Source organism: Heterodontus francisci, chromosome 15 (genome assembly GCF_036365525.1).
Source record: "Heterodontus francisci isolate sHetFra1 chromosome 15, sHetFra1.hap1, whole genome shotgun sequence".
In the NCBI taxonomy this organism is placed as follows: Eukaryota; Metazoa; Chordata; class Chondrichthyes; order Heterodontiformes; family Heterodontidae; genus Heterodontus; species Heterodontus francisci.
In genome coordinates, this window is record NC_090385.1 from 44567235 (window position 1) to 44572826 (window position 5592).

Here is a 5592-nt window from a genome sequence, read left to right on the forward strand (position 1 = left end):
GGGACTGCTCAAGTAATCCCCTGGATCTGATGGCCTCCACCCTGGAATTTTAAAAGAGGTAGCTGCAGAGATTGTGGATGCATTAATTTTCATCTTCCAGAATTCCCTAGATTTTGGAATACTCCCTGCAGATTGGAAAGTAGCAACTGTAACCCCACTCTTTAAGAAATGTCACTAGTAGGGAAAATGCTAAAATCTATTAGTAGGAACATGGCAACAAGGCACTTAGAAAATCATAACATGATTGTGCAGTCAACACAGTTTTATGAAAGGAAAATCATGTTTGACAAACCTGTTAGAACTTTTTGAGGTTGTAACTAACAGGGTAGATAAAGAAAGGTGCAAAAGAAAAGGTTAGTACACAAAATTAGGGTTCATGGGATTGGGGGAATATATTAACATGGATTGAGAATTGGTTAACAGACAGAAAAGCGAGTAAAAAATAAACAGGTTAGTAGACTATAACTAGTCGAATACTGCAAGAATCAATGCTTGAGCCTCAGCTATTTACAATTTATATCAATTACATTGATGAGGGGACCGAGTGTAAGGTATCCAAGTTTGCTGAATACAAATAAAAACAAGAAATGCTGGAACCACTCAGCAGGTCTGGCAGCATCTGTGGAAAGAGGAGCAGAGTTAACGTTTCGGGTCAGTGACCCTTCTTCGGAACTGGCTTCCTGAAACAACGCTTCTGCTGCCTCGATCTCTCTGGAGAGGTCCTGCAGTACTCAGCAGAACAGTTGTCAAGATTCATGCTGGTCTGCTGTATGCTGTACAACCTCATCGTCATGAGGGGACAGTGCTTGACGTTAACCATATGGTGAGGAGCTGAGAAGCAGGACTATGAGGAGGAGGAAGAAGAGAGAAAGGAGGATGAGGAAGGGAGTAGACAACCTAGATAGCCCTATTCTGCCTGGGCTATCTGTGAAGAACTGATCCAAGTGTGAGAGGAACTACAGCCCCAATTCCCCATTCACCAACAGTCCCAAATCTTACCTTCCTTCTATTATTGACCATTGCATCATCCGCTTGGCCACAGTGCAGAAATAAAGCTACCACAAATTAAACATTTCAAACCACATTTATAAATAAAATCATGCAACATGCTACAGCAGATGCAGCATGGCTGGTGGAAGGCTACTGCCTTTCAGTTGGGGAGACTGCAGATAGCTTTTATTATAGACAAGCGGGAGATGATGGGGATGGTTCGCATATTTCACCTCTCAACTGACCACAGACAGTGTTTGATTAGAATTGTGTTTAACCTTTGAGCATTTTAATGGTCAGTAAACAGACAGGTGATAGGTTTTCTCATAGGTTTAAAGGAAGATAAATGTTTATTAACCAAAACCTGAAAATTCGCAACTTTACCCGCTCTCACACTCACACACACACACACAAGAACAGATAGAGATTAAAAGATAGCAGGCATTTAGGTCTGGTATTTCTAAAAAGAGTTCATTGTGAAACCTTGTCTGTTTTCCTGGGAGGAAAATTTAAACAGTGCAGGCCTGGTTTGTCTTTTCCTAGTTCACTGAAGTCAAACTTGGAAATGTTCAGGTGGATGGATGCTTTGCTGCAGACTTCTTTGGTTAAATCTCAGTCAGTCCGATGGTGAAAAATCCTGTTACAATCTCTCAGGTAGGGAGTTTTCAAGGTCACCTCTGCTTTGAGGTAGTTTTAAGATGGTATTCAGGCATTATTGTCTTCGCTGGAATAGATCTCTCTCAGGCTTCTGGCTTTCTGTCTTTCTGGCTCAGCAATGTGTCTTATAAACCTCCTTTTCAGAGATGTGTTTTTTTAAGGTGATCAAGGTTTCTCTCCCATTGTATTTTCATAAATGGTTTAATGGTGTGGCCATTGCTAGATAATGGATTTGGACGTTTCTCATCTCTATGCCATCATGATAAAGTGATGCTTTTTCCACACCTATTATCCTGAGTTTGAGTCTGGAGACTTTGGGCTGAATCTTCTGTACCCGCTGCCAATGCTGGCAGGTGAAAAAAACGACGGCCTGCCCCTGCATGCTGCAGATTGCGGAGCCGCCGCAATCTTCCGTGTGGTGGCTCATTTAAATAGCTGGGGTGGGCAGACCCTCCATCCCCCGATTACATGGAGAATGCTTTCTGTCCATCCCTGGCAATGGCGTCAACTGCCTGTGCGCAGCGTTGGGGCCATTTTTTAAGGGCTGTTAGCCCTAACGGGAAGTTTAAATATTTAAAGGTATGGTAAGACATTTCTTCTGCCCCTCTCCCACCACCCCCCCCCCCCCCCACCTCTCCCACAATAGCAATAAAATTAATTATTTACCCTTTCCGCCCCTCCCCCTTGTCCTTCTTACCTTTCCCCCCCAAACTGCACAAACTTTAACCTCCAACCCTTCCCACCATCCCCTACACCCATGACGTTACTTTGATTCTGTTTCCCTCCGCCACACTGATAAAATTACCCCTGCTCCCTCCTCCCCACCAGTCTGGTGCCTTGTATTCCTGGATGGAGTTCTGGCCACTGGGCCGAAGATCGCAGCAGGAGATCAGGCGGTGGTGTGAATATCATTAATTCATTAATTTTAATTGATTTAAGCATTCAAATGGAGGTCCCATTGCCGAAAGCCAGTGGTCTGCTCTATCATATTTCGTGTCACAGCATGATTTTCCTTGTATGCATACTGCACTCGTGAGTATGGGTTGCACACCAGAGTCATCAGCCATCTCATTAGTGGATAGACCTTGTTGCCATATTGACCCGCATTATTCATCACCTATGGGCACACACTGGCTGGACCTTGAGGGAGTGGAATCCCTTTCGGTTCTGGTATAGGACGAAGTTGACATGTGGCACCCGTAAAGAAATTTGCATTTTGACAATGGCACCCTGCACCATAGGGGAAGCCTGCAATCCTAGCAAAGCCACGTGTTTGTTCGGCCTGCTTGATTCTCACAAGAGAGAATGAAATGTAGTTAGCTTTCATTGAATAGAGAACCTCAATGACCTCCCTTCTGCAACAGTGGACAGCAAACTGTGAAGTGTTGCAAATATCTCCAGCTGCAGCTTCAAAGAAGCCAGACACATGAATATCCATCACTACAGTTACCTTCTCAGCCACTAACAATGTGGTCAAGGATCAAATACTGGAAAGTGGGATTAGGCTGGGTGACTCATTTTTCGCTTCTCGGCCTTTTGGCTAAGATCAAGTGTAGTATCTGTTCTTATCAGTGCTTATTTGATTGAGAAGAGACCATGATCATTGCCTTTTGATCCTGGGGAAGCTTTGAGTAAAATGGCTATAACCAATTTTCGAGCTTCGGGCCAGGGAGTGCGCAACACCGTTTGGGTGGTCGTGAAGGACAAGGAAGGAGATGCACTGGTCGATCGCACCTTCTTCATCAAGAAAATTCTCTTCGATTGCTGCGAATTTCAAGCGACGGACGTCTTCTGTCTGCAGGATTTCCCCAGCAAGGGAATACTTCGACGTGACGTTCCAGAACGTGGCGGGATGCATCAAGTTCCTGAAGGCGTTCAAGGAGAAAGGGGACCGGGCGCCACTGTCGATCCTCACAGCGGAGCCGTTCTTCACGCTTCCGTCACAACGGGACCGGGTGGTGACGATTCACCTCTACAACCCCCATGTTTCGGTGGTGGATGTACTCACCTTTCTCGCCAGGTACGTCGAGGTGGCCAGCAGCAGCACTGATGTCAAGGACCCCTTTGGGATTTGGACCAGCAAGCGGCAGGTCAAGGTGACCTTGAAGGTAGATCCCAGTGGAGCCATCATCCACCCTCCATCCAGCTTCGCTATCGGGGGAAGTCGAGGCTTCTTGGTCTACGCTGGGCAGCCCAGAGTTTGCCGCACCAGTGGCAAATCTGGTCACATGGCAGCCAACTGCAGCACAGTTGTTTGCAAGAACTGCAAGGAGGAAGGCCATCAGACCAAGGACTGTAAGCAGACTAAGTGTTGCAACTTGTGCGGTGCGGCAGGCCATCTCTACAAAACCTGCCCCAAACGCTGCCTCAGTTATGCTCAGGCGGCAAGGTCCAAGGAAAGGCCGGGAGAAGGTTCGACGAAGGCATCCGGTGTTCGAAAGGAGACCAGCAACCTTCTCCGCAGTGAGGAACTTCAACCTGAGAAGGAGAAGGAAGGGGAGGCAGCTGAAACCAGTGACCGAGCACCTACCCAGCGCCTGGAAACCCCTCCTCCACAGACGGAATCAATGGAGGAGGAGGCAGCAGATGGACAAACAGGTCAGTGGCAAGTGGTCCAGAGGAAAACCACAAAGAAAAAACATCCCAAAGCCACCACCCAAACCAGTGGTAAGAGGAGGCTATCTTCTGAATCAGACTGCAACAACTCCTCTTCACTGGACGGGGGAATGCTGGAACGACAGCCCCTTCAAAAGAGGCGGCAGAACTCCGAGATGGATGATAAAGCATCCCAGCCCCCGGGCACTGGAAGCTGTGATGGGCCCGGCGTGCCCCAACCCCAATGCGCCACACGTAACGACGTGGCCAACGCATCTCAGCTCCGGGACACCGGGAGCAAAGACACGTCTGACGCACCTGAGCTCCGGGAAGCCGGGAGCAGTGATGTTTCCGAGGAGGAACAGATGGAAGCAGCTGAGGACAACCCAATCCCCTCTGCCTACAAGACCCCCCCGATGTCACCCGAGCAGAACAAACACTGCATGAAAAAGCAGGAGGGGTTTCTGAGCCCAACCCACGTGAAACTGCTTGCGCACACGATGGGTATGCAGGAACATCCCGAAGGAGTGGGACTAGTAAGGACAAATGGTATGGGAAGCAACAAATAACTTTAAAAAAAATGGGTGTAAGAATTGCTTCCATTAATGTGCGTAGCATTAAATCTACTACGCGATGTGTTTCAACCTCGGATTACCTTGCCAAGGTCAAAGCTGACCTACTGTTTCTGCAGGAGTGTGGAATACCACACCTCAGCACCTACAGGCAGCGGTCGCGATGGTGGTCCCATGGGCCATCGATCTGGTCGGGGGGTAATGATTGCCGTTCCTCCGGCCTGGGTATTCTGCTGCAGGGAGGTAACTTCACCATCTCCGAAGTTAAGGAGGTGGTGGGCGGTCGCCTCCTCGTAGCAGACGTGATGTACAACAACGCTCCGCTCCGGTTGATCAATGTGTACGCCCCGGTACAATGCAGCGAGCGGCTGACCGTCTTCCAGCAGCTCCCACTGCTGCTGGCGACGTCCAGGCCGGTCATCCTAGGCGGTGACTTGAACTGCATCATCGATGCGGCTGGACGATCCGGCAGTGACGACAGCAAACTGGACGCTACGTCCAGATTCCTAATGGAAACAGTTAAAGATGCCAAACTGCAGGACGTCTTCAGCAAACCTGCAGACGGAGCGCAGCGCAGATACACATGGTCAAGATCGGACGGGTCTGCCCGTTCCAGGATTGACTTCCTGTTTGTGTCCCGTGCTGTCACGGTCAGATCCACCGACGTCAAGCCGGTGTTCTTCTCCAACCACTGCCTCTTACTGGCCGACTGTCACTTACAGGATGACCAGCGGGTTGGCAGAGGGACGTGGAAGCTCAATGCTACACTGCTGACCCC

The 5592-nt window shown here is 48.8% G+C and overlaps 1 pseudogene; it reads left to right on the top strand.

Annotated features, from left to right (window-relative positions):
* Nucleotides 1–3167: 3167 nt before the first annotated feature.
* LOC137377958 (U2 spliceosomal RNA) lies at nucleotides 3168–3276 on the top strand (annotated as a pseudogene).
* The last annotated feature ends 2316 nt before the right edge of the window (nucleotides 3277–5592 follow it).